Here is a 25560-nt window from a genome sequence, read left to right as displayed (position 1 = left end):
AGCCTTACCTGTTTAACCATCATTTTGACTTAGAAAACTTGCAAGATGATATGGTGTGCTGTGTATGCGCACTGCCAGAAAAATGTCTGAAAGGGAGATGGCCTTGCTCGAGTAGCTTAAGGAGGCTCTATTGAATACGTCAGCAGCAGCGCACAAAGCTGTTCACAGGCCGTCCTTGGAGAGTTTGTACATCAGAAACAATGAATGATAGGTCACGTGGAGATGGCCAGCTCTAGCAGCGTCACAGATATACACAGCTATGCACAGCTATACAGAAATACGAACATTGCATTTTGTCTCACAATTGGACCGGTAATGAGTGCTCAAGGATATGTTTTATTATCTGTTTGATTAGCAGACTGATAAAAGTTCAGATTAAATTACTGCAGATGGAACTATCATCAAAACAACAATAATACACTGGATACAAGTCTGACAGTGACCATCTCACTGCAACAGCATATTTTCACTCACTTGGTTAAAAAAAATGTATCAGCAAATGTTTTATCAATAAAAAAAATAAATATAATGTAATGCAGTGGTGATATAGTGTCCACAATGTACACTTCTTTTAATGTATTTAATTTTAGCTAAGTTTCCTGTGGGTCATTCATGAGGCAGGAGATTGTCATGACAGAAAGATAAAACTATCAGTAAGACTTGGATTTCACACTAATTAGATTGTATGTGCCATTCTATAATACTCTGCCATTTCACAGCCCAAGGCCGACATCATTTTTTATATCAGGCTTCCTTTGTTGCTCTGAGTTACAGCGTGTTGCTATCTACCATCTCAACATCCAATGACATTACAAAGCACATATTTCGCCTGACGGTCGTTAGAGGCACAAACAAAATCATTTTAGACTTTTGAATTAAACTATGACATATGTAGATCATCGTTTTACATTTTGTCCAGTTATCTGAAACAGTTATAGCTTAATGACAGAATCATGTGCATTTCATGTTCAAAACTGCGGAATTTCACTGAAAATTAACTGTGACTTTTTTTGTTTTTGTTTGTTTGTTTAATAATCACAACTACAGGGAAGTGGGCGGACATAGGAGTAGTTGAATTTTTGAATTTTCTAAGCACTCAGTACAGGATTACTCAAACATCAAACATACATGAATCAATTGTGAGTAAACAATTGAAGAGGAACCCTGGTTAAAAGCATGAAAGGTCATAAAGGTTCCATAATACATCCCCTTTAAAGCAATATGCACCAACTGGACTACTTTAAAGATTAAACGTCAAATGATTAGTGAAGAGTAAAATCTGAACAATCCTATTTCTTCCCCCACTGACTACTAACATAAAATAAGCCACCACTTGACAGCTAAATCTGTTTTGGGAAGAAAGGGCGCATTTATTACTTAAACGAGGGGGACATCTAGTGGTCAATTATATATTACCCATTTTATGATTTTGATTTTTGGGTACTGACATGAAACAAAAAAACAAAAAAACACAAACAAAAATAAAACAAACTAATAATAAATAAATAAATAAATAAATAAATAAATAAATAAATAAAAATAAACATGCATTGAATATTTTAATATTTTTGAACCGACTAACGTGCATATAAAATTAAACTGGCAGTCCCTTTAACTGCTGTTACAAAAGTTACATTTTTTGGTTCCCACGTATCCACGAACGCTCCTAAAGTACAGTTTACCTGACTGTACCGCGTTGGCCTCCAGGGCGCGCCCGTCTCACTGTTCACTCCATGCGTTCACCTTTCCACCTGGCGCACGTGTTTATGAGTGAAGCAAACATGTCCACAACCGAGTCACGGTATTTCAGACTAAAATTATGCCATACTAACCTTTTGGCATCACTCCCTCTCCTCTGACGTCATGCATTACGTGTTTTAGGATCAACCCGTAACTGAACTGAGTGATTTTGTGCGTTGACTCTAATTATTTACTCAGAGCCGTGGTACGAAACCCTTACCGGAAATATTCTACGTTTATACTGGGTGCAACTTGACGCACCCATCTTTCGCTACGTCCACAGGTCCCTCCTCCCCCGACAAGTTTGACAGCTTCGACGCTCATTTGCCAGGACTGCGCCAACAGGCTGACGCACTCTCACCCGCTTTTACCTGTTATTTATTGGATACATGCGGCTTTTGCGTCTCCGCCTGACTATGGGGAACTATCGGAATCCACTATTGTAATCGCGTTCCTTCTGTTTGAAAATTGGAGTTCCTACTGTTGTCTCTTTTTTTTTTTTTACAACTTTTACCTCTGGAAGTCGCAGATAAAAGCTTCAACATGTCAAAAAGCGCCACGGAGGAGGTGAACAAGCTCACGGAAAGTACATACAAGGTGAGCACATAGGCGCCTGTGGGATATAAGGATATATCATGAAATCCACATGAAACTGAATGAGACCACAGCTTTATCTGGAGTTCACGGGTGTTTTTAATTAGGATAGGAACTGCTAATTAGGCAACCTCTAACCAGAAATGTGCCTTCCCCAAATTAGCCAATTTAACAAAAACTCTATGGGCCCTCTTGGGAACTTTTCACAATAGCCTATTTGTTTTGAAAAAGACATCCAAAAATATTCCTGAAGTCTCCTACCTTTTTATCCATAGAGACTGCCCCTGACATGGAATGACAGTTACAGTGTTGAATCACTGGTTTGAGAAGGATAGCCCCACCCTAGGAGTGCCCTTGCTTTTTTTGAGTTACCAACCTGCCTGACCGCCCTTTGTGTAACACTGTGAGGTGATGGCATGTGTGTCGTTTGACGTGGTGGTTATGCCTCATTTAGATGGAAACCTCTGTGCATTGTGGCTTAGTGTTATACATATTATACAGCTTCAATGGAGCACAAAACCTCTTCATAGCCCTTGTTGATTTTAAAATGTTTTTTCTTAATGTTTCATTTTTGGAAGAATAGTCTATGGCCCTAAAATAATCAATGAGGAAGCAAATGGCATAGGTTGACAAAATATTCCAAACTTATTAGCCTGTAGTTGGTGAAGGTATTAGTACATTAGGTCATAGTACTTGTCCCTGACATATTATATTGATATAAAATGTACTGGTCAACAAAAGAACCCCTGCCTTGTGGCTAGGAGACTTACTTGTCTTCTCTGCTGTCCATAACTTTGTTTCAGATTATTTCAGATGATTACATAATATGTGGCCCGTTCATGTTGAATGTTTGTGCCAGTCAATTCTTTCATTTATTATCTACAAAAAGGGGCAAATGTGCAAAGGGGCACTATGTAACGGATCTATCTGCATCTGCCATCACCTGCTTGTCTCCGTGGGTTGTTATATCTTTGCATAGAATGTTCCACAGTATTGCGTTAAACTTGTAATTCACTAATCCTTATCTCATTGGAGACAAGCAGATGATACTACCAGGCCAATATTAGGCCAAGTTACAGGTCTGACCTTTGGAGAGGCGAGCCCAGTCACAGCAAGACTGAATGTTTTTCAATGTAGTATATACACTCACCTAAAGGATTATTAGGAACACCTGTTCAATTTCTCCTTAATGCAATTATCTAATCAACCAATCACATGGCAGTTGCTTCAATGCATTTAGGGGTGTGGTCCTGGTCAAGACAATCTCCTGAACTCCAAACTGAATGTCAGAATGGGAAAGAAAGGTGATTTAAGCAATTTGAGCGTGGCATGGTTGTTGGTGTCAGACGGCCGGTCTGAGTATTTCACAATCTGCTCAGTTACTGGGATTTTCACGCACAACCATTTCTAGGGTTTACAAAGAATGGTGTGAAAAAGGAAAAACATCCAGTATGTGGCAGTCCTGTGGGCGAAAATGCCTTGTTGATGCTAGAGGTCAGAGGAGAATGGGCCGAGTTGATTCAAGCTGATAGAAGAGAAACGTTGACTGAAATAACCACTCGTTACAACCGAGGAATGCAGCAAAGATTTGTGAAGCCACAACACGCACAACCTTGAGGTGGATGGGCTACAACAGCAGAAGACCCCACCGGGTACCACTCATCTCCACTACAAATAGGAAAAAGAGGCTACAATTTGCTCACCAAAATTGGACAGTTGAAGACTGGAAAAATGTTGCCTGGTCTGATGAGTCTGGATTTCTGTTGAGACATTCAAATGGTAGAGTCAGAATTTGGCATAAACAGAATGAGAACATGGATCCATCATACCTTGTTACCACTGTGCAGGCTGGTGGTGGTGGTGTAATGGTGTGGGGGATGTTTTCTTGGCACACTTTAGATCCCCTAGTGCCAATTGGGCATTGTTTAAATGCCACGGGCTACCTGAACATTGTTTCTGACCATGTCCATCCCTTCATGACCACCATGTACCCATCCTCTGATGGCTACTTCCAGCAGGATAATGCACCATGTCATAAAGCACGAATCATTTCAAATTCGTTTCTTGAACATGACAATGGGTTCACTGTACTACAATGGCCCCCACAGTCACCAGATCTCAACCCAATAGAGCATCTTTGGGATGTGGTGGAACGGGAGCTTCGTGCCCTGGATGTGCATCCCACAAATCTCCATTAACTGCAAGATGCTCCTATCAATATGGGCCAACATTTCTAAAGAATGAATCAGCACCTTGTTGAATCATGCCACATAGAATTAAGGCAGTTCTGAAGGCGAAAGGGGGTCAAACACCGTATTAGTATGGTGCTCCTAATAATCCTTCAGGTGAGTGTAGTATAACACTTTTAATTGAAATGCTACATCAAAAACTTTAATGCCATACTGCGGAACATTTCAGGTAAAGCAATACCATCTCCATGGAGATGAGCAGGTGGCCAATCCTCTACCAGAAAAGTTACATTGCCTTCAAGTGATTGTGTTTTGGATCATTCATTGTTCAAATCCTGTTCATGATTCATTTTGGCTGTAAATGTATTAACCAACAGGAGCAGGTTAGCCTTCGTGACACACCTAGCCACAATAAATGTAGAACTTTTTCAGTTTTCTCAGCAGCCCTCTGTGAGATGGCGACAGCTCCTTGGTATGATGAAAAGCCACCAAAAGACTCCAGGATTAATAATTTAGCTGCTTGTGTGTGTTGTGTGGTAAGATTATACAGGAAGCTTTCAGTGGCCATCACAAGTCTTTGCCGTACAGTGCTTATGAGCTGTCTGGGAGTCACTTACGACTCAGAACCTAACGTAGATCTATGCTGTGATCTGGGCTGGTCTGGGATTGTTTCATACAATACTCTACATTTATCCAGGCTTAGCAATGTCCAAAAGTCTACACTCAGCAATGGCCAGTTAAAACAACTTTTAAAACTACTGTAAAATTCCCAGTATTTTTATTCCTTAATGTGTAAGGTAACTTTATGGCATTTTATTTCCTTCAACAGAATGTTATGGAACAGTTCAACCCAGGGCTGAGGAATCTGATCAACCTGGGCAAAAACTATGAAAAAGCTGTGGCTGGTAAGACATTAACCTTTCTATTGGGTGATCTGGATGATGGCAAGTAGGTCTGAACAATATAAAATGATGTTAACACTGCAATGGTTCTCTGCATAGTTATATTAATTATTTTTTCTTATATATACAGCTCTTTTTAGAGATTTAAAATTGAATCAAAATCAAATGTAGATGAAAGAAAAAAGTTCATGGTTCAGCCACAATAAAAAGTTACACATTTTCTAGGGCTCTAATAAAAAATAAATAAATAAATAAATAAAAAAAAAGCAAAATTCAATAATACATTTTTGAATCATTGTTACTAAAAGTAAAGCACTTTTCTTTTCAGCCATGATTCTGGCAGGGAAGCTGTATTTTGATGCTGTGTCAAAGATTGGAGAAAATGCTGCAGCATCCCCAGTCTCCAGAGAATTGGGTAAGTTTTATGCTATTAACTGCTTTTCATCATCTTATTTTTAGTGTGCAGTTTGTGTGGTGGGAAATGCAGTTACTGAAAGGTTTTTCTCACAAGTACCAGTAGTATACATAACATTTGTTTCAGATTTATTTTTAAAAGCTGACTTTTTTATTATTATTATTTGTTTGCTGTGATCAGATTAATTTGTATTTTATTTTCTAAGTAAAACACAGGGAGATGTAGCAGTACACCATAAAAATATGTAAAAAGGACATGGTGGTGGTTGGGGGACCCCCAGCTCTGTTTTTTTTTTTCCAGATTATGTTTATGTTGCCTGGTTTCACATGATGTGTACGCCATAACAACTTGTGGAAACAGTTGTTAAACCATTGAGGTGTACACAGACAGACTAGTTTCTCCTGCTTATGTGGAGCCTTTTTTTCATCATTTCTGTTGTGCTCATTTTGAGTTTTATACAAATATTTTGAGCTCTTCTTTAGTGCTGTACAGTGACTGCATGTATTTGGGTGATACTTACTAAATTGAGTTACTGTCTAAAACAAAAGGGAAATGAGTCTTCTTGGGGACTATCATAGGTTACTGTTTAGGATACACCCTAATCCTAACCCTATTGGCAAATGGTTAAATATGTCTTTAAGCGGCTTGTCCCATGTCTAATTTACAATTCCGTCCTGTTTGGCACATTTAGTCGCTGCCACCGGAGGTCTGTTTGATGTAACCATAGTTTGTGGCTCTACTCTCTTGTTGATGGACAAAAACTGCTAATTAATTTCAGCATCAGTGGGAAGTGCCACCTGCCACTGCAGTGTCTACTTCCTGGCTGTGCAGTTCAGAGAAGGGCATGTTTGTTTTTCAAGACTGTTATGTGGGTAGAATAAATGCATTAATCAAGTATTTCTAAATAAAGATGCCTACGATAAACCTATTGTTCTATAGTATCAAGATCAATCATCTGGTCCCTCAGGTCACATATTGATTAATGCAAAAGCAAAAGCAATGTACTGTGTGGATCAGGAGATAAATAGTGTAGTTTAAGTCTGTAGCAGAATGAGTGTAATTTGGGTGGAAGACTGAGACAGCTCCTGGATGTAGTGAGGCAGATCTGGTGAAACGTGAGCTGTGCTGACGTGTAGCCGGCCCGAAACCAGACCCTCGGAGTCAGTGGAGGATGGTGCTCCTCTCCTCCTCCTTTACCTCTGCCTCCCCTGCTCCTGTGTCCCAGTTCAGATATCAACAGGGTTTTCATTCAAACACCTCAGAATCATGACGCTCTTATACAAAGAGCAGCAAAAAAACTCAGGAATCAGGCCTTATAGTGTCAAAGGAGCAGTTTTCAAAAACACTCTACAACCAAAAGGCCAGGCAGTGAAAATAAAGAATCTATTGGTAATTTGGAGCTCAACTGGCAGCAGAGCCACTTTACATAATTCACATTCATGTTTGCATGTTGTGAAGTGTGCGTGTGTCCCAGACCACAGGGACTATACGCCCACAGAGATCCAACACACCTTTATGTTCAGAGCGGGGAGGAAAACAAATTATTACAAACATTTAGAATAAAACATCTATCTAAAACCAAAGAAGCAGTTTTGTTACACTATCAAAAGTTGTCCACTTCTTTGCTATGATAAAATACAGCTGTGTAGTATGACTTGATGTGAGCAGGGTAAGCCAAACAGATCTGTGGCCAGCTGCTGCTTTTATCAAGGTTCACTTTGTTGACTATTGGCAGTGGCTTCTGAGGTTGTCCACAATGTGACACACTCTCGCGCCTCCACATTACCTGCCTAGCACAACTGTTGCTTGGCAACTGCAATCACAATAAACATAATGGAATAAAATTAGCAGATTATAAGATTCGACTCAGTTGGTTTTGGCTGTACAGATTGTATTCAGTTTACTAAAGTATGGGAACTTTCCATAGTTCTTGTTTATAGTTTTTGGAAGAACTGCTATAATAACACGTTTTAATTCACCTGGATTCTTCTGGTTTGTATCTCTTTCAAATAAAGCTGTTTCCCTGAAGTACCAAGGCTTCAAGATTATTATTAATTGTATTGTGAAACAAAGTTCTTGCTCCTGTTTCTCTATCACAGCTATAATCAGAACATGTTGTACTGTTTTGAAAATGTCCAGATCATGTCATTTGCTTATATGTATGGAAATACAAAAGAGATAAATGACTAGACTGAGAAAATGGTTTAAGAACACAAAAATGAGTGCATCAATATCAGGCAAACTGTGCTTGTCTGTTTACTTACTATCATGTACTGTCTTTGGTTTTGGTTCAGTCGGATGGATGGTCTGTATGGACCCTGTCCACAAGAATTAGTCATGACATTTAGGTTTATCCAAGTACAGTAGCAGTTCTGACACATAGCAGCAAAATGAAAGCACTTTGATTTCTTTCTCTTGTCACAGATAATCTAATCTGTGTTACTGTTTTCTGTGGCAGGTGTGGTTCTGATGGAAATCTCTGAGGTTCATCGTAAAGCTCATATGAGCTGGAAGAAAATGTAAGTTCAGTCTTTATGCCACATCCCTCTCCCTCACTAGATTTAGTGCACCTGTTGCTTTATTTTCACTTTCTGGACAGGCCTGAACATGTCTCAGAGCACAGCTGGGGCTCACACAGTGTGCAGAGCTCACTGCAAAAACAATGCAGAGAATTGTCTGTGTGTATCTATATTTCTATTGTAATGCTTTTATATTTTAAGTTGCTAGAACAATGTCATTTTGTAGGCTAAATAAGACAAGGTTCCAGTGCTGCTGTAGGAGGTTGTGGCTTCTTAGTGACTCATTGCACAAATTCAAACAGTGAAATAAACAGTTAGATCCTGATGGTATGTGATGATGTTTGTTGAGACAAAGCATGCCTGTGCTCCACGTGGGTCTAATGTACGGCACCACATCTCGACGTGGTGACGGAGCCTCAGCCCCTCACCACACTCACACTTACAAACAGGACAAGGCTGTGGGCTTTCCCACGCTCCAGCACTGACTCATGCAGACTTTCACCTTGGACTTGGCTCTCACTCCCGCACACACATGCTCCATACTCTCCCAATATCACCCTCCTTCTCACTGTTAAAGTGGTTTTGCTGTGAGCTCCTGGAGACAGCAGACAAACTGTAGCCCATTCTGCCCTCTGTTTTGTGCTCACCTCTGTGTCTTTGTGTCTCCCTCACCTGAAGTTTAAAAGGTTCATCGGGAGATAGTGTCCGAACTGGAGAAGAAAACTGACATGGATGTCAAATACATGACTGTAAGTAGACATACTATTCCTGAGTCAGCAGTCAAAAATTGTATAGCATTACATTGATTTCTCCATGTTATTATATTTTGGGGGTTGAGTTTGTATTGTATACTGTGTATTGTATATACAAATACAATACATGATATACTGTGTTGTGTACTGTGCTGGGAAGAATACATTGAATATTGCGTACCTGAATTCAAATGTTCTTTGTAAGGTAGGCTATTCTGTTACATGGTCCAATTGGTGAACTGTATTTTGAATAGTGTAATACACTCACAATATATTATAAAAACACAACCTCACACCGCCTGCTTTATAATATGTTTGTTTGAGTGTTTGTGTGGATTTATCACTAATTAGAGAGGGAAAATTTGCATGTGCGCTCACCATAAGATCTATGTTTCTATTTTCTCTCTAATACTGTGCAGTTTGAAGCCTAAATTGTGTTATCCAGTTCTGCAATGTATTCCTTAGATTTTTGTAAAATAATTGTAACTAACTGTGCCGAAATACAATTACTCTATTAAATTAGCATTCTGAATATATAATTTTGGTACATGTACTTGGTTACTTCCCAACATGGTATATAAGGAGCACAAAATATTACAGGGTAATTTTTAAGACAGAATCCATCCCTGTGAACTGACATTACAGTTATTTTCCAGGCCACCTATAAGAGGTATCAAATGGAGCACAAGATGAAGCAGGATTCTCTGGAGAAGTCACAGTCAGACTTGAAGAAACTAAGAAGAAAAAGCCAAGGCAAGAATGCCAACAAGTACGAAAACAAAGAGAGTGAGGTGAGATGAAGGCATATGTTTATATGCTCATATCTCATAGTTTTATAGATTAGCATTTATAGATTAGCATGATATGGGTGCAGGCTAATCCGGAAAGCGGGCTGTGTTTTGTTGGCCGAGATGGCATCTCTCAATCACGCATCATTTGACTTTGGTGTATGTTAATTATAGAGTTAAATGTTGTTCTTGTCAACAGAAAAGTCCTTGGGTGTGCCTATGAGTCTGTCACTGTATTAACAAGGAATGAACTTTGAAACTGAAGGAAGAGGAAACTGGTTTTAAATTGTTTTTGCTTTGAGATGCTTGAGATTTAAAATGCGCCTTTTTATCAGAACAGCTGAGAAAGTGTAATACTGTGTTTGTTTGAAGTAAAGTAGACACATTCCTTAAATATTTTTGCAGTAAATAATTATTTTTGTTGAGTGAGTTGTCACTGAAACATTGTAAGGTGTGTGCTGTTGAAGTCAGTGTAAAGGAAGTGAGGTTAGATCACTGGGAAGCATATGTCAAGTTACTTGTGGAAATGAATAAGGAAATTACAGATGCATTCAGATGTGTCTCAGATAAAATAGACATTTGGTTGACATTTGCTGATTTAAAATGACTACTGAACCAATATGTAAAAAACCTTGTTTAGTAACTGCACCCTGTATGAATTGCTGCTCATCTTTTTATTATGTATATACCCTTCAGTTTTAAAAGTGGCTGCTGTGTAAATGGTCCTGACCCAACCTGTCCGAGCTGATAAGGCAGTCTCCCTTTGCTTTAGTGCAAACCTATATTTTATAATGGCTGCACCTTGGTGATTAAGCCTTTTAGAGGGAATTCATCACCTTTGTTTCTTTGCATGCTTTGTGTAGCTTTTGTATTGTCTGTTAAGGAAAACACACTGATGTTAAACATGTGGCTAACAAGATAAGCAAAGTTGATTTAATAAATCAAGCTAAATCATTGCATGTGATATTATCAAAAATATTAACTTGGTTCTTTCCTTGGTACATACTGGCAGTGCCTGGAGACCTTGATGACACGTCAGATGGACATGCAGTTGTTCGTTGCTGATGGCTGCAAAGAAGCGTTACTGGAGGAGAAGAGGCGCTTCTGTTTTCTAGTGGACAAACACTGCATGTTCTCCTACCAAACTGCTGCTTTCATGACAAGGTGAATACAACCCTCGCATGCACTTCAACCTTTTACCTAATGTGTGCTAAACCTTTGTGTTTTCTAATGTTGCTGAAAGGCCAAGGATATCCTCAAAGCAAAGATCAGCTCGTGGCAGGATCAGTGCAATGATGCGACAGACATGCCGGACAGTGTGCTGACCATGATTGAAGCTCTGCGTGCTCCAGTGTCCATCACGCCAATGCCCTCACCTTCCCCTCACGCCACAGTGTGGTATGTCTCACTTTTCACATTCAAACTTATGTGAAGGACATGTTTAAACATTCATTTTACACTCTCAGAACATATCAGATCCACCGGCTCCCATCAAAAAGGCCCAAACAAGTCCACTAGCAAATCTGTTTGAACAAGGAAGCCAGGAGCCAGGTAATTTTCAGTGCTATTTTGTTTTTTCATCCACATTAACTCTGTTTAGTAATTTAAAGGAATGTGTTTCATTTGTTGACAGTTTCAGATTATGGTAATGGTGAGGATGCAGGCTCCCGGTCTGTGTCTGTAGCCACAGGTCTGAACCATGTGGTGAAACGGCCTCGAGTACGGACCATCTTCCCACACAACGCTGGCAAACAACAGCACCCTGATCAGCTTTGACGAGGGAGACGTTATAGTTCTGCTGATCCCTGAAGAGAAAGACGGATGGATGTACGGAGAGCTGGAGAAGAATGGAATGTTAGTCAGACACTATCACAGTCCTGATCTTTAACTCACTGTGTGAATTAGAAGTCTTTCCTTGTTTGTCTTCACCACTTTAAACATGCTGTCTGTTTAGGAGCTCCTCTGTGGGTCACTAGGTGATTTTTGTGGTTGGGACTGCATTGTCCGGAGTTGTCTAGATGTGTTCTCCAGTCTGATTGTTATGCAAGACTTGTACATAAAGAATACAGCTTTACTGATAAGGCAATCAAAGACAAGTGCCTGAGGCTGCAGTGCAGGGGCCTGGAGTGAGGCACAGAGCACTGCCTGCTCCATATCGCTCATATTTGACTCTTTATTATCTTACTCATTATTACGGTCTTATCTTATTGCTGCAGGTGCCAGTAGACTCTGTTTGGGTGTCTCAGTTGTTGCACATGATTGTTTGTAGTTTGTTTTATAGTTTATTTGTAGTTTGTTTGTAGACATGTCAGTAGTTTACTGTGAGTCTCATCCTAAATCTTATTAGGGCATGTCCAACAGTGTGAAGGTTGTATGGAAGAGAAAGCTTTACTGCATGGTAGTCAAGTTATGCTCAGATTTGATGGAAGCTATTTTTCTCCAAAGCTGTCTGTTGTAACATGGTATTTAACCCTCATTTTACGTTACATTTTTTGTGACATTTAATTAATATTTTGAGGCATTCTGGAATATAGAAGACAAAGAAAAAAATCCCCAAAACAAAAAAAAAAGTGACATTGTCACATGTGTTTTTTGTTGTGTTTTTTTAATGTATATGCAGAAACAAATGGCTGTATTTCCCTTTAGACAAACCACATGTTATGGAGAAACGTGTAATTCAAATCAGCGTAATCTAAAATTTGTAGAGAATGAATTGATTGCAGATATGAGCAATAATAATTTAGTGATGCAAGAAGGAACTTCTTAACATCACCTGTGAATCTGTGTAATTGTTTGCTGATGGCCAACTTCAGGACAACTCCTTTGACTACCAGTCACCGTGTCTGTCCTCTGTGTTTCCTCAGGAGGGGCTGGTTCCTTATCCTACTGCCGTGCACTCACAGAGCCTCTGGTGAACAACAACAGGTAAAGAAACGTGTCCAGTATCCGGGGCTCATGTTGCACCCGACTGTATTGTTGGCATGACTTCCTCCAGTTACTCCCGTTAGACTGATAACCTTTGTAATCCAGGGCAGGACTCTCCTCATCCTAAACTGCAGATTCCTATTGTTGAGTTTCAGATGACATCACAACATTCTATAGGTCAATAAAATGTAATAAAGGTGGGGGCAGGTAAAATTAATATTTGTTAAAATAAAGCTTTTTTTGTAGGGTCTAATCACTAAAAGAAATGATCAGTTTTTTTTATTTACCTTTTCACATTTCTGTTATGATAATACAATGTAATCGATAGGGAAAACTGGCTCTTGCCTCCCATCTGGTAGTCTGACATTACCACATTCTACAATCTGAAAACCATCAGTTTATATCTTTTTATGTAATGGTAATGAATGTGTAATATAAAATGAGAGTTTAGACTGATCATGGAGTTAGTCAGTCATATGTCTGTCTTCTCGTAGTGTTCAGCAGCCCCATACGAAGTCGAAGTGTTGTCAACCTGCATCATCAAGACACAGAGACAGACGAGGCGACCATGGTGCTGCCCCCAGCCGACTATTGTAATGTGTCATATCAAAACCCAGTCAAAAACAGCATGATGCCATCGGTTAATGCTGTCCCCAGTGACAACCACCAGCCCTCACCCACGCCCTCTGCCACCTCATCCTCCTCGTCTGACCCAAACACGGTTAGTCCTTTACCTAATTTTGATTGTCAGGGATTTTCTGTTTTATAGAATTAAATCTGTTTATAAATGTTGTGAACCTACTTTCAAAAAAAGACTGACAAAATATCTGACAGTGGGGCCAGGCCAGAATATATATATATATATATATATATATATATATAATATATATATATATATTCTGGCCTGGCCCCACTGTCAGATATTTTGTCAGTCTTTTTTGAAAGTAGGTTCACAACATTTATAAACAGATTTAATTCTATAAAACAGAAAATCCCTGACAATCAAAATTAGGTAAAGGACTAACCGTGTTTGGGTCAGACGAGGAGGATGAGGTGGCAGAGGGCGTGGGTGAGGGCTGGTGGTTGTCACTGGGGACAGCATTAAACCGATGGCATCATGCTGTTTTTGACTGGGTTTTGATATGACACATTACAATAGTCGGCTGGGGGCAGCACCATGGTCGCCTCGTCTGTCTCTGTGTCTTGATGATGCAGGTTGACAACACTTCGACTTCGGTATGGGGCTGCTGAGACACTACAGAGAAGACAGACATATGACTGACTAACTCCATGATCAGTCTAAACTCTCATTTTATATTACACATTCATTACCATTACATAAAAAGATATAAACTGATGGTTTTCAGATTGTAGAATGTGGTAATGTCAGACTACCAGATGGGAGGCAAGAGCCAGTTTTTCCCTATCGATTACATTGTATTATCATAACAGAAATGTGAAAAGTAATAAAAAAAAACCTGATCATTTCTTTAGTGATTAGACCCTACAAAAAAAGCTTTATTTAACAAATATTAATTTTACCTGCCCCCACCTTTATTACATTTTATTGACCTATAGAATGTTGTGATGTCATCTGAAACTCAACAATAGGAATCTGCAGTTTAGGATGAGGAGAGTCCTGCCCTGGATTACAAAGGTTATCAGTCTAACGGGAGTAACTGGAGGAAGTCATGCCAACAATACAGTCGGGTGCAACATGAGCCCGGATACTGGACACGTTTCTTTACCTGTTGTTGTTCACCAGAGGCTCTGTGAGTGCACGGCAGTAGGATGAAGGGAACCAGCCCCTCCTGAGGAAACACAGAGGACAGACACGGTGACTGGTAGTCAAAGGAGTTGTCCTGAAGTTGGCCATCAAGCAAACAATTACACAGATTCACAGGTGATGTTAAGAAGTTCCTTCTTGCATCACTAAATTATTATTGCTCATATCTGCAATCAATTCATTCTCTACAAAATTTTAGATTACGCTGATTTGAATTACACGTTTCTCCATAACATGTGGTTTGTCTAAAGGGAAATACAGCCATTTGTTTCTGCATATACATTAAAAAAAACAACAACAAAAAACACATGTGACAATGTCACTTTTTTATTTTGTTTTGGGGATTTTTTTCTTTGTCTTCTATATTCCAGAATGCCTCAAAATATTAATTAAATGTCACAAAAAATGTAACGTAAAATGAGGGTTAAATACCATGTTACAACAGACAGCTTTGGAGAAAAATAGCTTCCATCAAATCTGAGCATAACTTGACTACCATGCAGTAAAGCTTTCTCTTCCATACAACCTTCACACTGTTGGACATGCCCTAATAAGATTTAGGATGAGACTCACAGTAAACTACTGACATGTCTACAAACAAACTACAATAAACTATAAAACAAACTACAAACAATCATGTGCAACAACTGAGACACCCAAACAGAGTCTACTGGCACCTGCAGCAATAAGATAAGACCGTAATAATGAGTAAGATAATAAAGAGTCAAATATGAGCGATATGGAGCAGGCAGTGCTCTGTGCCTCACTCCAGGCCCCTGCACTGCAGCCTCAGGCACTTGTCTTTGATTGCCTTATCAGTAAAGCTGTATTCTTTATGTACAAGTCTTGCATAACAATCAGACTGGAGAACACATCTAGACAACTCCCAGGACAATGCAGTCCCAACCACAAAAATCACCCTAGTGACCCACAGAGGAGCTCCTAAACAGACAGCATGTTTAAAGTGGTGAAGACAAACAAGGAAAGACTTCTAATCACACAGTGAGTTAAAGATCAGGACTGTGATAGTGTCTGACTAACATTCCATTCTTCTCCAGCTCTCCGTACATCCATCCGTCTTTCTCTTCAGGGATCAGCAGAACTATAACGTCTCCCTCGTCAAAGCTGATCAGGGTGCTGTTGTTGCCAGCGTTGTGTGGGAAGATGGTCCGTACTCGAGGCCGTTTCACCACATGGTTCAGACCTGTGGCTACAGACACAGACCGGGAGAGGCCTGCATCCTCACCATTACCATAATCTGAAACTGTCAACAAATGAAACACATTCCTTTAAATTGCTAAACAGAGTTAATGTGGATGAAAAAACAAAATAGCACTGAAAAATTACCTGGCTCCTGGCTTCCTTGTTCAAACAGATTTGCTAGTGGACTAGTTTGGGCCTTTTTGATGGGAGCCGGTGGATCTGATATGTTCTGAGAGTGTAAAATGAATGTTTAAACATGTCCTTCACATAAGTTTGAATGTGAAAAGTGAGACATACCACACTGTGGCGTGAGGGGGAAGGTGAGGGCATTGGCGTGATGGACACTGGAGCACGCAGAGCTTCAATCATGGTCAGCACACTGTCCGGCATGTCTGTCGCATCATTGCACTGATCCTGCCACGAGCTGATCTTTGCTTTGAGGATATCCTTGGCCTTTCAGCAACATTAGAAAACACAAAGGTTTAGCACACATTAGGTAAAAGGTTGAAGTGCATGCGAGGGTTGTATTCACCTTGTCATGAAAAGCAGCAGTTTGGTAGGAGAACATGCAGTGTTTTGTCCACTAGAAAACAGAAGCGCCTCTTCTCCTCCAGTAACGCTTCTTTGCAGCCATCAGCAACGAACAACTGCATGTCCATCTGACGTGTCATCAAGGTCTCCAGGCACTGCCAGTATGTACCAAGGAAAGAACCAAGTTAATATTTTTGATAATATCACATGCAATGATTTAGCTTGATTTATTAAATCAACTTTGCTTATCTTGTTAGCCACATGTTTAACATCAGTGTGTTTTCCTTAACAGACAATACAAAAGCTACACAAAGCATGCAAAGAAACAAAGGTGATGAATTCCCTCTAAAGGCTTAATCACCAAGGTGCAGCCATTATAAAATATAGGTTTGCACTAAAGCAAAGGGAGACTGCCTTATCAGCTCGGACAGGTTGGGTCAGGACCATTTACACAGCAGCCACTTTTAAAACTGAAGGGTATATACATAATAAAAAGATGAGCAGCAATTCATACAGGGTGCAGTTACTAAACAAGAATTTTTACATATTGGTTCAGTAGTCATTTTAAATCAGCAAATGTCAACCAAATGTCTATTTTATCTGAGACACATCTGAATGCATCTGTAATTTCCTTATTCATTTCCACAAGTAACTTGACATATGCTTCCCAGTGATCTAACCTCACTTCCTTTACACTGACTTCAACAGGCACACACCTTACAATGTTTCAGTGACAACTCACTCAACAAAAAATAATTATTTACTGCAAAAAGATATTTAAGGAATGTGTCTACTTTACTTCAAACAAACACAGTATTACACTTTCTCAGCTGTTCTGATAAAAAGGCGCATTTTAAATCTCAAGCATCTCAAAGCAAAAACAATTTAAAACCAGTTTCCTCTTCCTTCAGTTTCAAAGTTCATTCCTTGTTAATACAGTGACAGACTCATAGGCACACCCAAGGGACTTTTCTGTTGACAAGAACAACATTTAACTCTATAATTAACATACACCAAAGTCAAAGATGATGCGTGATTGAGAGATGCCATCTCGGCCAACAAAACACAGCCCGCTTTCCGGATTAGCCTGCACCCATATCATGCTAATCTATAAATGCTAATCTATAAAACTATGAGATATGAGCATATAAACATATGCCTTCATCTCACCTCACTCTCTTTGTTTTCGTACTTGTTGGCATTCTTGCCTTGGCTTTTTCTTCTTAGTTTCTTCAAGTCTGACTGTGACTTCTCCAGAGAATCCTGCTTCATCTTGTGCTCCATTTGATACCTCTTATAGGTGGCCTGGAAAAATAAACTGTAATGTCAGTTCACAGGGATGGATTCTGTCTTAAAAAATTACCCTGTAATATTTTGTGCTCCTTATATACCATGTTGGGAAGTAACCAAGTACATGTACCAAAATTATATATTCAGAATGCTAATTTTAATAGAGTAATTGTATTTCGGCACAGTTAGTTACAATTATTTTACAAAAATCTAAGGAATACATTGCAGAACTGGATAACACAATTTAGGCTTCAAACTGCACAGTATTAGAGAGAAAAATAGAAACATAGATCTTATGGTGAGCGCACATGCAAATTTTCCCTCTCTAATTAGTGATAAATCCACAACAAACACTCAAACAAACATATTATAAAGCAGGCGGTGTGAGGTTGTGTTTTTATAATATATTGTGAGTGTATTACACTATTCAAAATACAGTTCACCAATTGGACCATGTAACAGAATAGCCTACCTTACAAAGAACATTTGAATTCAGGTACGCAATATTCAATGTATTCTTCCCAGCACAGTACACAACACAGTATATCATGTATTGTATTTGTATATACAAATACACAGTATACAATACAAACTCAACCCCCAAAATATAATAAAAACATGGAGAAATCAATGTAATGCTATACAATTTTGACTGCTGACTCAGGAATAGTATGTCTACTTACAGTCATGTATTTGACATCCATGTCAGTTTTCTTCTCCAGTTCGGACACTATCTCCCGATGAAACCTTTTAAACTTCAGGTGAGGGAGACACAAAGACACAGAGGTGAGCACAAAACAGAGGGCAGAATGGGCTACAGTTTGTCTGCTGTCTCCAGGAGCTCACAGCAAAACCACTTTAACAGTGAGAAGGAGGGGTGATATTGGGAGAGTATGGAGCATGTGTGTGCGGGAGTGAGAGCCAAGTCCAAGGTGAAAGTCTGCATGAGTCAGTGCTGGAGCGTGGGAAAGCCCACAGCCTTGTCCTGTTTGTAAGTGTGAGTGTGGTGAGGGGCTGAGGCTCCGTCACCACGTCGAGATGTGGTGCCGTACATTAGACCCACGTGGAGCACAGGCATGCTTTGTCTCAACAAACATCATCACATACCATCAGGATCTAACTGTTTATTTCACTGTTTGAATTTGTGCAATGAGTCACTAAGAAGCCACAACCTCCTACAGCAGCACTGGGAACCTTGTCTTATTTAGCCTACAAAATGACATTGTTCTAGCAACTTAAAATATAAAAGCATTACAATAGAAATATAGATACACACAGACAATTCTCTGCATTGTTTTGCAGTGAGCTCTGCACACTGTGTGAGCCCCAGCTGTGCTCTGAGACATGTTCAGGCCTGTCCAGAAAGTGAAAATAAAGCAACAGGTGCACTAAATCTAGTGGAGGGAGAGGGATGTGGCATAAAGACTGAACTTACATTTTCTTCCAGCTCATAATGAGCTTTACGATGAACCTCAGAGATTTCCATCAGAACCACACCTGCCACAGAAAACAGTAACACAGATTAGATTAATCTGTGACAAGAGAAAAGAAATCAAAGTGCTTTCATTTTGCTGCTATGTGTCAGAACTGCTACTGTACTTGGATAAACCTAAATGTCATGACTAATTCTTGTGGACAGGGTCCATACAGACCATCCATCCGACTGAACACAAAACCAAAGACAGTACATGATAGTAAGTAAACAGACAAGCACAGTTTGCCTGATATTGATGCACTCATTTTTGTGTTCTTAAACCATTTTCTCAGTCTAGTCATTTATCTCTTTGTATTTCCATACATATAAGCAAATGACATGATCTGGACATTTTCAAAACAGTACAACATGTTCTGATTATAGCTGTGATAGAGAAACAGGAGCAAGAACTTTGTTTCACAATACAATTAATAATAATCTTGAAGCCTTGGTACTTCAGGGAAACAGCTTTATTTGAAAGAGATACAAACCAGAAGAATCCAGGTGAATTAAAACGTGTTATTATAGCAGGTTCTTCCAAAAACTATAAACAAGAACTATGGAAAGTTCCCATACTTTAGTAAACTGAATACAATCTGTACAGCCAAAACCAACTGAGTCGAATCTTATAATCTGCTAATTTTATTCCATTATGTTTATTGTGATTGCAGTTGCCAAGCAACAGTTGTGCTAGGGCAGGTAATGTGGAGGGCGCGAGAGTGTGTCACATTGTGGACAACCTCAGAAGCCACTGCCAATAGTCAACAAAGTGAACCTTGATAAAAGCAGCAGGCTGGCCACAGATCTGTTTGGCTTACCCTGCTCACATCAAGTCATACTACACAGCTGTATTTTATCATAGCAAAGAAGTGGACAACTTTTGATAGTGTAACAAAACTGCTTCTTTGGTTTTAGATAGATGTTTTATTCTAAATGTTTGTAATAATTTGTTTCCTCCCCGCTCTGAACATAAAGGTGTGTTGGATCTCTGTGGGCGTATAGTCCCTGTGGTCTGGGACACACGCACACTTCACAACATGCAAACATGAATGTGAATTATGTAAAGTGGCTCTGCTGCCAGTTGAGCTCCAAATTACCAATAGATTCTTTATTTTCACTGCCTGGCCTTTTGGTTGTAGAGTGTTTTTGAAAACTGCTCCTTTGACACTATAAGGCCTGATTCCTGAGTTTTTTTGCTGCTCTTTGTATAAGAGCGTCATGATTCTGAGGTGTTTGAATGAAAACCCTGTTGATATCTGAACTGGGACACAGGAGCAGGGGAGGCAGAGGTAAAGGAGGAGGAGAGGAGCACCATCCTCCACTGACTCTGAGGGTCTGGTTTCGGGCCGGCTACACGTCAGCACAGCTCACGTTTCACCAGATCTGCCTCACTACATCCAGGAGCTGTCTCAGTCTTCCACCCAAATTACACTCATTCTGCTACAGACTTAAACTACACTATTTATCTCCTGATCCACACAGTACATTGCTTTTGCTTTTGCATTAATCAATATGTGACCTGAGGGACCAGATGATTGATCTTGATACTATAGAACAATAGGTTTATCGTAGGCATCTTTATTTAGAAATACTTGATTAATGCATTTATTCTACCCACATAACAGTCTTGAAAAACAAACATGCCCTTCTCTGAACTGCACAGCCAGGAAGTAGACACTGCAGTGGCAGGTGGCACTTCCCACTGATGCTGAAATTAATTAGCAGTTTTTGTCCATCAACAAGAGAGTAGAGCCACAAACTATGGTTACATCAAACAGACCTCCGGTGGCAGCGACTAAATGTGCCAAACAGGACGGAATTGTAAATTAGACATGGGACAAGCCGCTTAAAGACATATTTAACCATTTGCCAATAGGGTTAGGATTAGGGTGTATCCTAAACAGTAACCTATGATAGTCCCCAAGAAGACTCATTTCCCTTTTGTTTTAGACAGTAACTCAATTTAGTAAGTATCACCCAAATACATGCAGTCACTGTACAGCACTAAAGAAGAGCTCAAAATATTTGTATAAAACTCAAAATGAGCACAACAGAAATGATGAAAAAAAGGCTCCACATAAGCAGGAGAAACTAGTCTGTCTGTGTACACCTCAATGGTTTAACAACTGTTTCCACAAGTTGTTATGGCGTACACATCATGTGAAACCAGGCAACATAAACATAATCTGGAAAAAAAAAAAAACAGAGCTGGGGGTCCCCCAACCACCACCATGTCCTTTTTACATATTTTTATGGTGTACTGCTACATCTCCCTGTGTTTTACTTAGAAAATAAAATACAAATTAATCTGATCACAGCAAACAAATAATAATAATAAAAAAGTCAGCTTTTAAAAATAAATCTGAAACAAATGTTATGTATACTACTGGTACTTGTGAGAAAAACCTTTCAGTAACTGCATTTCCCACCACACAAACTGCACACTAAAAATAAGATGATGAAAAGCAGTTAATAGCATAAAACTTACCCAATTCTCTGGAGACTGGGGATGCTGCAGCATTTTCTCCAATCTTTGACACAGCATCAAAATACAGCTTCCATGCCAGAATCATGGCTGAAAAGAAAAGTGCTTTACTTTTAGTAACAATGATTCAAAAATGTATTATTGAATTTTGCTTTTTTTTATTTATTTATTTATTTATTTTTTATTAGAGCCCTAGAAAATGTGTAACTTTTTATTGTGGCTGAACCATGAACTTTTTCTTCATCTACATTTGATTTTGATTCAATTTTAAATCTCTAAAAAGAGCTGTATATATAAGAAAAAATAATTAATATAACTATGCAGAGAACCATTGCAGTGTTAACATCATTTTATATTGTTCAGACCTACTTGCCATCATCCAGATCACCCAATAGAAAGGTTAATGTCTTACCAGCCACAGCTTTTTCATAGTTTTTGCCCAGGTTGATCAGATTCCTCAGCCCTGGGTTGAACTGTTCCATAACATTCTGTTGAAGGAAATAAAATGCCATAAAGTTACCTTACACATTAAGGAATAAAAATACTGGGAATTTTACAGTAGTTTTAAAAGTTGGTTTTAACTGGCCATTGCTGAGTGTAGACTTTTGGACATTGCTAAGCCTGGATAAATGTAGAGTATTGTATGAAACAATCCCAGACCAGCCCAGATCACAGCATAGATCTACGTTAGGTTCTGAGTCGTAAGTGACTCCCAGACAGCTCATAAGCACTGTACGGCAAAGACTTGTGATGGCCACTGAAAGCTTCCTGTATAATCTTACCACACAACACACACAAGCAGCTAAATTATTAATCCTGGAGTCTTTTGGTGGCTTTTCATCATACCAAGGAGCTGTCGCATCTCACAGAGGGCTGCTGAGAAAACTGAAAAAGTTCTACATTTATTGTGGCTAGGTGTGTCACGAAGGCTAACCTGCTCCTGTTGGTTAATACATTTACAGCCAAAATGAATCATGAACAGGATTTGAACAATGAATGATCCAAAACACAATCACTTGAAGGCAATGTAACTTTTCTGGTAGAGGATTGGCCACCTGCTCATCTCCATGGAGATGGTATTGCTTTACCTGAAATGTTCCGCAGTATGGCATTAAAGTTTTTGATGTAGCATTTCAATTAAAAGTGTTTATACTACACTCACCTGAAGGATTATTAGGAGCACCATACTAATACGGTGTTTGACCCCCTTTCGCCTTCAGAACTGCCTTAATTCTACGTGGCACTGATTCAACAAGGTGCTGATTCATTCTTTAGAAATGTTGGCCCATATTGATAGGAGCATCTTGCAGTTAATGGAGATTTGTGGGATGCACATCCAGGGCACGAAGCTCCCGTTCCACCACATCCCAAAGATGCTCTATTGGGTTGAGATCTGGTGACTGTGGGGGCCATTGTAGTACAGTGAACCCATTGTCATGTTCAAGAAACGAATTTGAAATGATTCGTGCTTTATGACATGGTGCATTATCCTGCTGGAAGTAGCCATCAGAGGATGGGTACATGGTGGTCATGAAGGGATGGACATGGTCAGAAACAATGTTCAGGTAGCCCGTGGCATTTAAACAATGCCCAATTGGCACTAGGGGATCTAAAGTGTGCCAAGAAAACATCCCCCACACCATTACACCACCACCACCAGCCTGCACAGTGGTAACAAGGTATGATGGATCCATGTTTCTCATTCTGTTTTATGCCAAATTCTGACTCTACCATTTGAATGTCTCAACAGAAATCCAGACTCATCAGACCAGGCAAACATTTTCCAGTCTTCAACTGTCCAATTTTGGTGAGCAAATTGTAGCCTCTTTTTCCTATTTGTAGTGGAGATGAGTGGTACCCGGTGGGGTCTTCTGCTGTTGTAGCCCATCCACCTCAAGGTTGTGCGTGTTGTGGCTTCACAAATGCTTTGCTGCATTCCTCGGTTGTAACGAGTGGTTATTTCAGTCAACGTTTCTCTTCTATCAGCTTGAATCACTTGGCCCATTCTCCTCTGACCTCTAGCATCAACAAGGCATTTTCGCCCACAGGACTGCCACATACTGGATGTTTTTCCTTTTTCACACCATTCTTTGTAAACCCTAGAAATGGTTGTGCGTGAAAATCCCAGTAACTGAGCAGATTGTGAAATACTCAGACCGGCCGTCTGACACCAACAACCATGCCACGCTCCAAATTGCTTAAATCACCTTTCTTTCCCATTCTGACATTCAGTTTGGAGTTCAGGAGATTGTCTTGACCAGGACCACACCCCTAAATGCATTGAAGCAACTGCCATGTGATTGGTTGATTAGATAATTGCATTAAGGAGAAATTGAACAGGTGTTCCTAATAATCCTTTAGGTGAGTGTATATACTACATTGAAAAACATTCAGTCTTGCTGTGACTGGGCTCGCCTCTCCAAAGGTCAGACCTGTAACTTGGCCTAATATTGGCCTGGTAGTATCATCTGCTTGTCTCCAATGAGATAAGGATTAGTGAATTACAAGTTTAACGCAATACTGTGGAACATTCTATGCAAAGATATAACAACCCACGGAGACAAGCAGGTGATGGCAGATGCAGATAGATCCGTTACATAGTGCCCCTTTGCACATTTGCCCCTTTTTGTAGATAATAAATGAAAGAATTGACTGGCACAAACATTCAACATGAACGGGCCACATATTATGTAATCATCTGAAATAATCTGAAACAAAGTTATGGACAGCAGAGAAGACAAGTAAGTCTCCTAGCCACAAGGCAGGGGTTCTTTTGTTGACCAGTACATTTTATATCAATATAATATGTCAGGGACAAGTACTATGACCTAATGTACTAATACCTTCACCAACTACAGGCTAATAAGTTTGGAATATTTTGTCAACCTATGCCATTTGCTTCCTCATTGATTATTTTAGGGCCATAGACTATTCTTCCAAAAATGAAACATTAAGAAAAAACATTTTAAAATCAACAAGGGCTATGAAGAGGTTTTGTGCTCCATTGAAGCTGTATAATATGTATAACACTAAGCCACAATGCACAGAGGTTTCCATCTAAATGAGGCATAACCACCACGTCAAACGACACACATGCCATCACCTCACAGTGTTACACAAAGGGCGGTCAGGCAGGTTGGTAACTCAAAATAAAGCAAGGGCACTCCTAGGGTGGGGCTATCCTTCTCAAACCAGTGATTCAACACTGTAACTGTCATTCCATGTCAGGGGCAGTCTCTATGGATAAAAAGGTAGGAGACTTCAGGAATATTTTTGGATGTCTTTTTCAAAACAAATAGGCTATTGTGAAAAGTTCCCAAGAGGGCCCATAGAGTTTTTGTTAAATTGGCTAATTTGGGGAAGGCACATTTCTGGTTAGAGGTTGCCTAATTAGCAGTTCCTATCCTAATTAAAAACACCCGTGAACTCCAGATAAAGCTGTGGTCTCATTCAGTTTCATGTGGATTTCATGATATATCCTTATATCCCACAGGCGCCTATGTGCTCACCTTGTATGTACTTTCCGTGAGCTTGTTCACCTCCTCCGTGGCGCTTTTTGACATGTTGAAGCTTTTATCTGCGACTTCCAGAGGTAAAAGTTGTAAAAAAAAAAAGAGAGACAACAGTAGGAACTCCAATTTTCAAACAGAAGGAACGCGATTACAATAGTGGATTCCGATAGTTCCCCATAGTCAGGCGGAGACGCAAAAGCCGCATGTATCCAATAAATAACAGGTAAAAGCGGGTGAGAGTGCGTCAGCCTGTTGGCGCAGTCCTGGCAAATGAGCGTCGAAGCTGTCAAAACTTGTAGGGGGAGGAGGGACCTGTGGACGTAGCGAAAGATGGGTGCGTCAAGTTGCACCCAGTATAAACGTAGAATATTTCCGGTAAGGGTTTCGTACCACGGCTCTGAGTAAATAATTAGAGTCAACGCACAAAATCACTCAGTTCAGTTGCGGGTTGATCC

At 39.7% G+C, this 25560-nt stretch overlaps 2 pseudogenes; one reads left to right on the top strand and one right to left on the bottom strand.

Moving 5' to 3' along the window:
• The first annotated feature begins 2229 nt into the window (after window positions 1–2229).
• Window positions 2230–13599, top strand: LOC117393416 (brain-specific angiogenesis inhibitor 1-associated protein 2-like protein 1; annotated as a pseudogene).
• A 196-nt stretch (window positions 13600–13795) lies between these two features.
• LOC117393418 (brain-specific angiogenesis inhibitor 1-associated protein 2-like protein 1) lies at window positions 13796–25343 on the bottom strand (annotated as a pseudogene).
• Window positions 25344–25560: the final 217 nt, after the last annotated feature.

The sequence above is a fragment of the Periophthalmus magnuspinnatus genome, unplaced genomic scaffold (assembly GCF_009829125.3).
Source record: "Periophthalmus magnuspinnatus isolate fPerMag1 unplaced genomic scaffold, fPerMag1.2.pri scaffold_105_arrow_ctg1, whole genome shotgun sequence".
NCBI classification, from domain to species: domain Eukaryota; kingdom Metazoa; phylum Chordata; class Actinopteri; order Gobiiformes; family Gobiidae; genus Periophthalmus; species Periophthalmus magnuspinnatus.
The sequence above is the reverse complement of the archived record's forward strand: the minus strand, read 5'-3'. Positions and strand labels throughout refer to the sequence as shown.